Raw genomic sequence first — 11,443 nt, 5'->3', positions numbered from 1 at the left:
GCTGTTTCTTTCACACTTCTCTGTCATTGGCACTTGGGCATAATCTTCCATGTTTCTTCTTCCTTTGGTGTGTTCCTACTCATTTCTGTACATTGGGTTGCTCCATTTCTGCCCTCAGCACTTCTGGATGATGGCAAGATAGAGCCCAGAGCACAGTAAGGCATTTCTCCTGCTTTACCCAGTTCTTAAAATTTGTGAGTTCTGTTCAGCAGAGAGGGACTTTTTGGTGATCTTGCAGTTAGCCTCTGAACAACATATGACTTCAGAGTTTTCTCACACTAAATGCTACTAAGGCAGTAAAAATGCACTTTCAGCCTTAGATGGATATCCAGAAAAGTTCAAATTATTGTTCAAAATCATGAGAACTTTTTAATTAAACATGTCTAATATTTGTTCTCTTGGCAAAATAACATATATGCATCTTGGGTCTTGTCCTCACAGATTTCATTGCTTTGGCTTTGTCCTGAAGCAGGAGTGTAACTGTTAGTAAAAGTTTTGAAGTCTACTCTCTCCCCACTGCCACCCTTGTAACCTGTAAAGTATTAATTGGGACTGTGGATACCCTTTATAAGAAAAAGCCCCTTCACAGGAGGAAGTGGATATAGTTAGCTGTTGGTGCCCAAAACAATTATCTTGTCCTCCTCCTATAACAAACTTACTTTTCAAGATGTGGCCTAAGCCTTTTAAGGAAACAAGAAAGCACAATTTTATGGCTGAAACACAAGATTTGCATTAAACTTTAGATTCTGGTGCTGCAAAATTCTAGTAGTAATTTAGGATTAAATCTCATAAAGGATTTTGGTACTTGTGCTCAGTTCTGCCAGTTGCCCACCCAGGACTGCAGTCCAGAGCCCCAGGTGAGATTTAGGGCCTGTGAGGGATCCTGGCAGCAGAGCCCTTATATTACCTGATATTCTTATCCGGGTCTCTCCAAGATCCATTTTAGCTCTGCTGCTCTCAAGTTCTACATGGTGACTGATAGAAGTTGCTGTAGAGAGCCTCTCATCATCTGTGCTTCTTGCCCAGGCCCAGTGTATGTCTGTCCTTGCAGGTGTTACACGTGTGTGGCTGGGCCTGGAACTTGGCTTTCTTAGCAGAAACTAGTTCTTTGAAACCCCAGGTTTGAGGTTTAGCTGGAAGATAAAACTCCGTGTTTCCTTTGTCAGCGTCAGGGAATCTAAGTCAAACAGGACTTGAATGAGGGACAGTAACTGTTTAATTATAAATCTTTGAAGTGTTTTTGCAATCAAGATGAAATGAGTTACCTGTTGCATGTCTTGCCTCCTTTCAGCTCCATATTCATAGAACTAGCAGGAAAAAGAGTAACTCGTACACATTTATTTTTCCATGATGGCAATTAGTTAATATTTCAGACTACACAGATACATGTTTTTGAAACAGGAGCCCTACCAAAGGTAAATAAAGATCCTTTGTAATTTAAAACTCTAAGCTGATAAAAGATTTTTGTGCCAATGATTTGTGAATGCAATTACCTTTTTTTTATTCTAGGCTATCATGGAAGTAAGGGAGTTATTGAAATTTGTTCAGACTTCAATAAATTTTCATTCTGTTGCCTAGGAATTATGAATTTTTGATACACAATGAATTGTACTAAACTGTTGAAAGTTATGCAAAGCCAGCTTTATAGTTAGCCACAGGAAGCATTGTTAAATTGTATCTGTGAAGTGCCAATATTGAAGACCATTTTTAAAAAATTATTTAAAACAGCTCATAGTTAATGTTAAAAAGAAGGTTTTATTTTTCAGAATACACACACTATTCTGGTTTCAGGAGCTGCTTGATCATTTTTACATCTCAGCATTTTCCTTTTCTATTCAGCAACAGAGCAATGCCATGTGCTAAAATGGGATTGTGAAAGCTAAAACCTTGATGGTGTGTGTTAAAGAGATAAGGGAGAACATGTACCTTTTGAAGGGGAGTGCCAGTTTCTTTAAACTGAGTGCCTGGCTGATAACACTGTTTGCTTTTGGTAGCCTACTTAGTCTAGATAGTCTTCCTAGTGCTAGATAATCTTTTGAGCCCAGCCAAACCCAAATTCCGAGTAATTTGTTTACTAAAAAATGGGGGAAAAAGGGAAGAAACCCCTATGTCAAGACCTCAGAGCTCTGTATTTTGAGTCTTCTTGAATGTGGGCAAAAGCAATTTTGCTTTCTTATTTTTGGGACTATTCTTCATTGTACAAAGAGCTGTATGTCCCTTTACTGAACTTGTGAAGGAGAAATCTGGCAACAAACAGGGAAAGAAGTGTCATTCTCAGGCAGGCATGACATGGGAAAGGTAATAATTACTTTATAATGTGCCTGAAGCAAACAAAGCAACAGGCTTGTGCAGTGGGATTGTTTTCTCCAATGCAAAGCGCAGCTGAGGAAATAGGAAGGTACTGAACTGTTTGGTCAGAAATATTGCAGCATTTTCCCCCTAATAACACTTCAAAAGTATATTCTATCTCCCCCTCCTCACTGGTTAATTCTTAAGCCTTGGGAGATGCTGTCAGGGTTGGAAAGATGGATGTGCAGAGGAAGGGGTACTAGAGCCAGGGCTGGGCAAGGAGCTGCCCTGGGAAGGCTCTGTCTGGAGGAGAAGGGACAGTGCAACGCTGGAGCAGAGCAAGCCCATGCCCGGCTATCACCAGCTGCCCTGACAAGGCCCAGCTGCCCTGGGCCTCCTGGTGGTTCTCCTCTCTCACCCCTTCTTCCCTTCCAAGTGAGCTTTGTGCTGCTCCATCCCTGTACCTAATACAGCCCCCTCTTCTTGGCCACATCCTCTGCCAGATACGGTCCACTCCCCTCATTGAGAAATCTCCAAACAAGGTTTTGTGGGAAACAGATTTGTGTTTCCCTCTGCCCTTTACTAGCTAGAATCAGAATTGGTTAGCTCTGAGGCTTGCTCCCTTCATCAATAGCTACAGTATTTCTTCCTTGGGAGCCAGAGTACTCTAATCAAAAACAGTTGAGTATCATGCTGCTGTTCCTGGGTGTCCTTGAAGTTCCACAGTGACTGGTAAGTGTTGTGTATTTGAGGAAATAGTTATTACCATATTTCTATGCAAGCACCTACATTGTAGACTGTTACAGATACAGAATTTGGGGGTGGGGGATGGTGAGGGTGTGCAGGGAAGAGACAGGAAGGAAACGTGGTAGGTATCCTAACTCCATTCTCTTCCCTAAGTGAGAACATTGTACCATCCTGGCTGAGATTTTTCAAGGATTTTCATAGAAATGCTCCAAGGCTAGCAGAGCAGTCTGGTTCTGGGGCCTTAACTTGGAAATATTTTCTTAATGTCTGACCCAAGTTTCCATTTTTGCAGTTCCTGATTTTTTAATCCCCAGTGGAAGTGCAGAACATTTTTTTTCTTTTCTTTGGTACTTTTATTCTAAAAAAGCCATGTCTGTCTTCCAGTATATTTGAAAGTGTGAAAGTGGTCTGGTCTGTGGTTCTGGCTCAGGGAGTGGGCCAGTCTGCAGTGAACTCTGGCATGAACAGATAATCTGTTTCAGATGGGCATTGCTGAATTAGCACGTATACAGGATGGTGGTTTTTGTGCCAGCGTATGCCAACCTGTGATTCCCTATTCCAGAGGAAGCTGCTATTGCTGTGCTGCATGCACACAGTGTGCACAATGAAGTGCCAGCCCTTTTGTGTTGTGGGGATTTTGTGTATATATTCCCTTTACAAAAGGCTGATGGTGGTAGCATGAGTGTGTTGCCTGAGAGTAAACATGGACCTCCACTGGACCAGCTGCAGTTCACTCACTTGCCACGAGAACCCAAAGGAACAAATAGCAAAATATGCTTTGGTCAGTTTATCTACTCCTGTAGCTTATAAATTTATCTACTCCTTTAGTTTATAAACTCCTTTAGCTGCTCACTATGACTTGAGATTTTTCTTATGCAGGACATATTTCAGTGTTTCTTAGAGATGATACTTTGCCCCAAACTCTTCTCACAGGTCTCAGTCCAGGCCCTTTAACAATTTTACTGTGATCCTGACACTTTCGAATCAGTAGCCTGTGATTTTCTAACCCAGATCCTGCTGAAATCCTACTGGGTCTGAGGTGGCAGCCTGCAGCTCCTGTAGCACAGTCCTGCAGGCCCTGACAGCCTGTGACTATCTCAGGTCACATGGTGAGCCAAAGAAAACTGCAGGGACTGTGATAATGAAGTGCAGAGAGGAAAAGCAAAAGTCAAAATGAAACTGAAGTAGAATGTGACTCACAGACCTACATGGAACTGAGGGAGGGCAGAGGGGCAGGGTGGGTGGCAGGGCTGGGCTGTGGCCACTGAGTGCCTCCTGCAGCCTGGTACTGAGCCCTGGGGGTGGGTCCATGTTGGCAGTGAGGCACGGGAAGGATGTCTGCTGAGGCAAGAGTGTGAGGGGCATGGAGACACAGCTCATGTGCAGCATGACAAGTTGGCTGGTGATGATAAGCCCTTGTGGCACCTTCAAAATGAGAATCATACTTGAATGAGCTTTTGTTGAGGCTGTGTTGGCTTCATTGAACTCTCTTCACCTTGGTCAATACTTACTGGCTCCCCAATGCTGCACCACTTAGGCATCTTGTGGAACTGCTTGCCAGGCTCCCCTCTCCCACTTCCAGCACAATATCTGTACTGTGCTCACGTTTCCTGGGGGACTTTGCCTCAGTGGCAGGGGGGTCTGGGAAAGCATCTTCTGGAGTTGGACACAAGACCTGAGATCTGAGGCAGGAAGAAACCTACACATAGCAGAGGGAAGGTGCAAACAGGATTGAAAGGATCTGTATTTGAAAGAAACTGGTGACATGGAGGCTAAAGAGGCAGTTGAAGAACAAAAAAGATCAGATGACAAAACCTCCATGGTCCTGTGCAGGGCCAAGGGTTGTACTTGATGATCCTTGTGGGTCACTTCCAGGTCAGGATGTTCTGAGATTCTATATATGAGTTGCCATGAAATCCTCAACCAGGCACAGATGACAGGACCTGTATAAAACCCTTGCTCACATGAGTAAAACCATCACAATTGTTTGGACAAATGTGTTTCACCCTGAGGAGTTTATTTCAGTAAATGCTTTACGTCACACACTTTAACCCAATTTTAAGGACCTCGCAGGAAAATTTATTGTATAGTCAAACTGTGGCCCTCACTTGTGAAGGGAGCCACATTTCTTGCCCATACCATGAGATGGGCTTTCTGGCCAAAGCTGACCCTGTTCCCCTCTCCACTATTAACACCACAGTGGAGTTCTCCTCTCAGTTCAAAGAGATCATACTAGCCATCAATAACTGCCTTGTAAGACTGTGCTTACCTAGGAGGTGGGAAGGAGGGTTCTGCTGTAGCTATGTATCATAGTAACTGTACTGTTGACGTGAATTTTGGGGTGTCTCTGCCTTTCAAAGCATTTTGGGTTACAGCTGGGACCCATGGGGCCAAACTGAGTGTTTTTGCAGGCTTGTTAGTGTGGCCCTGCCCAGCCATCCTTTAGAGGGCACTGACTGACCATTTGTGGTTCCCTCCTCAGTTGAAATACCCAGACTAGTTGCTACTGAGAGAAGGACCTTTCCCCCTTCCTGCTCCCTTCTTCCTTTGTCCTCAGGGCTTTCTCCCATTCTCCAGTCCATGCTGTCCTCACCACTTCTCTCTTAATTGCTCGTTGGTTGTAGAGTTGGTTTTCATTTTTTGCAGGGAGGTAGTTTGGCGTGTTTTAGTGACTTAGATCTGCTCCCAGAGTCAGAGCTGACACAAGATAGCAGCAGGGTGTGTGGCCCCAAGACAAATGGAGGCTCTTCCAGTACTGATAAAATGCTAGCTGGCCTTATGGCCTCCTGTGAAACAATGTGGTTTGCAGCACAGTTCTGGAGGAATAATTAACACTAATTTTTGGTCACCCTGTTTTGCCCAAAAAAGGGAGAGAGTAGAAGGAAAGGAGCAAGATTATAGGGCTTGGCATTGGTGAAAGGACTGAAGAGAGAGAGGTGATGTGTCAAGAGGGATTTGAGGTCCTGAGGCTGGGAAGTGATTGGATGGAAAGAGGATTTCAATGACTACTCAGAGGAGGAGGAGCAGACCCTCCAGAGCAAGGGGGATTTCACCAAGAGCTGTAAGAAGTGCTTGAGGCAGGATTATAAATGTCTAATATGTTTGGTGTGTGTCCCCTCACAGAAGGGCAGGGACAACTGGTGTGAAAAATGGATGGTGGGTCTCTGGCTAAGCACCTTGGTGTCTCTGAAGACCCAAATTGCCCTCCCACTGCTGCTACATTATCAGTGTTAGAAAAAACAGTTTTCTTTTGTCCTGTAAAGTCATCAACTTAGTCTCCTAGAGCTGTCTTCATCTCTTTCCAGGTTTGCATCTTTCCCCTTGGGCTTCATATGAGTCTGCAAAGAAAGAAAGTCAGTGAGCAGGGGAAGAGAAGAGCTGGGCTGGAAGTGGAGCAAGAGTTCTCCTACCAACTAAGATAACCACAAAGCCAGAGGGCCCATCTGGAGGTGGTCCTTGGCCCCTCAGCAGCTGGGGCTGTTCTCCCAGCTGAAAGTGACTCTGCTCCCCTTTGCAAAGGAGTCAAACCTTCAGGCTCCTGTAGCCCCAAGAGGCAGGTAACAAAATGCCAGGTAAAACAAAAATTAACCAGTTATGTAACACTGAGAAAATTCTTCACCCTTCCTGGGAAAGGTGACAACTTGCAGCTGGGGACCTGAAGCAAGTTGACTGTTACTTTCAAGCTTGTGTTGAACTGGGTCTACTTGATTCCCAGTCATCCCTGCAGAGGAGCAGAGCAAAAGCACTGGTTGCTGTAGCCTGTGGCACATGCTGCTTGCTTGTGGGTGGCCTAGAGGCATTTGAATGTACTGGTGTTTTTCTGCTTCTAGAAATGTTCATCCCACTCCGAGCATCCATACCTCAGTGTCTATCCATACCTTGCATGCATCTGCCCAGCTTATGGGCGTTCTAGTGAGAAATCCCAAACCTTAGTTGTGGTGATGTGTTGTTCCCATGCAAGCTCACTGGAGAGCCTCCCGATGACTACCTGTTGAGGGCTTCCTCCCCCCAGCATGACATGTTTGGTGGATGCAGTAAGAGAGTCAGACACAGGTACCGGGCCCAGAGAAGTGAGTTGGCAGCAGTCTATTCCAACACCAAAGGCAGTTAAATGCCTCCCTGACATCCGATCCTGTCAGATCTCGGAAGCTCAGCAGGGTCAGCCCCGATAGTACTTGGATGGGAGACCTCCTGGGAATACTGGGTGCTGTAGGTTCTAGTCCCGAGGACTTCACTGTCACCGTCCAAGGTCGCTCGGCCGTGGTAGATGAACCTTATGAGTTAAAGGGTGGGGCCAGTTTCTCACACATGCTGTGCCTCACCCAAAAATCCACTGCACAGGCTCGGAGGACACACTCACATGGGTAGGGCCCTTCCCAAATCTTTGTTCCCGAAGCCTGGCCATACATACATACATTCCAACACCAGCCTTGCTTATCCTTGGCCAGGACTGGGTTCCTGCAAGTGTGATGTGGTGCAGCACAAGCTCTGCTCCACACTGAGCTGAGGGCTGGGAGAAGAAGGGGAGGACTACTTGTGTCATCAGAGCTGTTTATGTCCCAAAGGTGATTGGAAGAAAGGAAACATGGAAGTGATTACCTCTAGCCCAGCACTATAGGTTGAACTCAAAGTAGGAGCTCTAAAAACATCTCAGATACTCTTTGCTTGGCCTGCACAGTCTGGGTGACATCCTGAGTTGCTCTGACACAAACCCTTCCATCCTGGTTCCCATTATACCCCCAGGTCTGCACTTGCTCTGTCTATGAAAATGACAGAGCCCCCTGAACAAGCACAGAATATTACCTATCAGCCACTGAGGATGTGGCAAAGGCCTATGGACAAGCAATACTCTAAACGTGCCTGCTTAAAATGAAAGATGAACCATTAAATGGCCAGTGATTATTAACTGTGGTAGGATGAGCACAGTTAAACCCAAAGAGAGAGGAAGACGAAACAGAAACAGTTACTAAAAATGGATTGCAAAGGCAATCCAAAGAAAGATATAAACATAGAAAAAGGAAATAAACATAGAAAAAGGAACTATCTTTTCATGCACTGCAAGCTACCAGTTTTTGAAAGCATCAGGAAACAAGCTGTCGAGTGGTGGAATGGATAAAACCAGGCTCCCAACCTCTGCTGAGCTGCCTGGCCCATGTAATCTCACTGCCAGCAATGCTACTGCTGTGCCAGAGGTGGTGGCGTGGCCACTCCTGCTGTGCCCATGTGCTGAACAGTGGCTGGTGCATGTGCTGAACAGTGGCTCATCATCTGCCACCAGACCAAGCTGCTACCAGGTGAGCTCGGCCTCCTTTCTGCAGGGAGGGACTGGGATGCTGATGTGGGTCTCTGTCTTCTCTGCCCAGCCATCAATTTTCAGTAAAATTATCAGAACTCCAGTGTATCTAAGGCATCTTGGCCAAATTTGATCAAGGTTATTTAGGGATACTGAGCAAAAAGACAGGCAGCCAGGCCTCAGAATTATACAAGTCTCTTGTGTTTTTGAAATGCAGACTGAAAATACATTCAGCACTCAGAAAAGTGGTGAATGGCCCTGGCTGTTGCAGGGTGCCAGAGACCAAGCCGTGTGGTGCACTTTGTGGCACAGAGGCGCCCAACACTTGCCAAACATGACACTGAGTTGGGAACATGTGCTTGGATTTAGATAGACAGAAATGCAAAGGCAAACAGGGCTTTGATCGTCACAAGGATCCGACTTACATGTGGATATAGACTGGTTCCTTCTAGTTGTTTTTTGGGGGTGTCCCCACCCCCTGGCATTTTTCTCCGTAACAAGAAGTCTGTTTCATCTAGCTGCACCTTTCAGCTCTGCCACTGCTGTTTTCATGCTCTCTGCCTATGGTACATGCCGCATGGGCATGAACAAGCAGGTATCAGTATGGCACACTGGCAGACTCCCAAGGGATCTGCAGTAAACTGTGAGCGCGGTGATCCCAAATCATCCTCCATATCACGTTAGCAAAGAACAAAACCCAAGGGCACTGATGCTAGCTAGCATAGCTGAGCAGGGAGGGATGGGTGAGTTCTAACTCCTCTATGTCTTTTCTGACACCACTGCTATGTGGAGCTCATGCTAGGTTTTATTCAGTAGTTCCTGTGCTCCCTAGTGCTGCAGTCAGCTTTGCATGGCAGCAATGCAGCTTCCCTAGAGTGTAAAGGAGGTTAACAACAGCCTCTGCCTCCAGCAACAGTGCCTCTGCAGTCAGGATACTGGTCTTCAAAAACAAGTGTAACAGCTTCAGCTGTTTTGCACAAGCAATTCCCCTCTCCATCCTCACAAAAGCTGGCTGGGCAGCTCAGATTTAACAGCTTCAATTTCTCCACAGGGGCACAGCCAGAAGGTTGCCAGATTATAATCCAAAAACTCCCTGAATCCAGGTGTAAGTAATTTCAAAAATCACCACAGAAACTAAGGAGAACAGCTCCTTAGGAGAAGTACAGGCCTCCAGTACAGATTGGAGGCCAACCAGCTGAAAAGCAGCAATGCAGAGAAGGACCCGGGGGTCCTGGTGGACAACAAGTTGTCCATGAGCCAGCAGTGTCCTTGTGCCCAAGCAGACCAAAGGTGTCCTGGGGTGCATTAGGAAGAACACTGGGAGCAGGTCAAGGGAGGTGATCCTGTCCCTCTAATCAGCCCTGGTGAGGCCTCAGCTGGACTGTTGTGGCCAGTTCTGAACTTTGCAGTTCAAGAAAGACAAGGAAGTGCTGGAGAGAGTCCAGCAGAGGGCTATGGAGGTGATTCACAGAATGACAGGTTTAGTTAGGGTTGGAAGGGGCCTCTGGAGATCATCTAGTCCAATTGATTAGGGATTTGAAGCACCTCACATATGAGTGAAGGCTGAAGAAACTGGGTCTTTTTACCCTGGGAAGACTGAGAGGGGACCTCATCAACATCAATAGAAAGATGTGCTGGTTTAAAGGCAAACCAGCAGGGGAAATGAACTCACCATGAGAGAGATTACAAATTAGAGCTAAAATTTAATAATAATATTACAATAAAAACACTGACACAAAAGGGAAATTGCTTTCAACTCACAAAACCCCAGCAGTATAACCCAGTGTCCTGGGGCACAAACCCAAGGGGGTTTGTTTGCCCTTGTGCTGAGACCCCTGTGGCTCCCCCAAGTCCAGAGCAAAAGGAAATGAAAAACCTGTTGGTGCAGGTGAGGGCTGTGGTCTGGGTGAGAGCAGTGATCTCCTCCTGTTGAGGTCCTGCTGCTCCTCTGGATCCGATGAGAAGTTACCAAAGTCTTCTTACCCACCACTTATGTACCCTCAGGGAGCACCCAGTCCCTCCCCCTGGGTGGGGACTCACACAATAGGTGATTAACTCTGGGAGCCAGGGGGTATTGAACTGTTGATGGCCCATTAGCAGCTCCGCCCCCCTCAGGCTGGGTGTGAAGGTGATAATGACTCCCTGGGCAGCTGCTGCTAATGGCCCATTGTCCTTGGGGAATGAATAGAGGGGGTAGAATACACAGCTTTGATCACCCCCACACAGGGTTAGCTGGTCCCTCCTGCTGAACTAGGACAATATCTGAAGGGAGGGTGTCAGGAGGATGGAGCCAGGCTCTTCCCAGTGGTGTTGAGCAACAGGACAAGAGGCAACAGGCAGAGGCTGATGCACAGAAGTTCCACTTGAACATGAGAAACAACTTTACTGTGTGGATGACTGAGAACCCAAAGAACAGACTGGCCAGAGAGGTTATGGACTCTCCCACTCTGGAGAGGTTCAAAAGCCACCTGGACACAGTACTGAGTAACGTGCTCTGGGGGACCCTGCTCAAACAGGGAGGTTGAACTAGATGCTCTCCAGTGGTCCTTTCCAATTGTATCCAATCTGTGGTTCTGTGAAGTATCTGCAGCTACCCCTGGGCTACAGAATGTGGAGCTGAAAAACAGGGCTGGCTTCCCGTGGCTCTTCATTCTCACTTTCTGACTAATCCTGTCAATTTTGAGAGTGGAAACAGTCCTGTATTCTGCTCTTGAAGGATCAACCCCAGGAAGGCATGATCATATCAATATAGACCACTCTATGGAAAGTTTTGCTGCTAATTAGCTCTGGCTTTCTTGATTTTCTTTATAGTTTTATGTTTGCTTCACCTTTACTTCTTTGTGATGGATGAAGTCTTCTGCCACTGTAGCCAAATGGTGGGTGTTTGGAGCTGGAGCACTGGAATGAAAGGTTTCTCTTCTGCATTTTGATACCTCGGAAAAGGATTTGCCTCCATGCTCTACCTGATGTTCAAGTACCTGTACCTGGAACCCATCTCAGCTGTTCAATTTTATGACCTATTCCCTTTCCATCTTTGTTCTTTGGGTCCACATGAAAAGCGAGCATTTTTTATAGCCAGGGTATACCACTGATTCCCACTGCCAGGAAACAAAC

This window comes from Pithys albifrons, chromosome 4 (assembly GCF_047495875.1).
Source record: "Pithys albifrons albifrons isolate INPA30051 chromosome 4, PitAlb_v1, whole genome shotgun sequence".
NCBI classification, from domain to species: domain Eukaryota; kingdom Metazoa; phylum Chordata; class Aves; order Passeriformes; family Thamnophilidae; genus Pithys; species Pithys albifrons.
The sequence above is the reverse complement of the archived record's forward strand: the minus strand, read 5'-3'. Positions refer to the sequence as shown.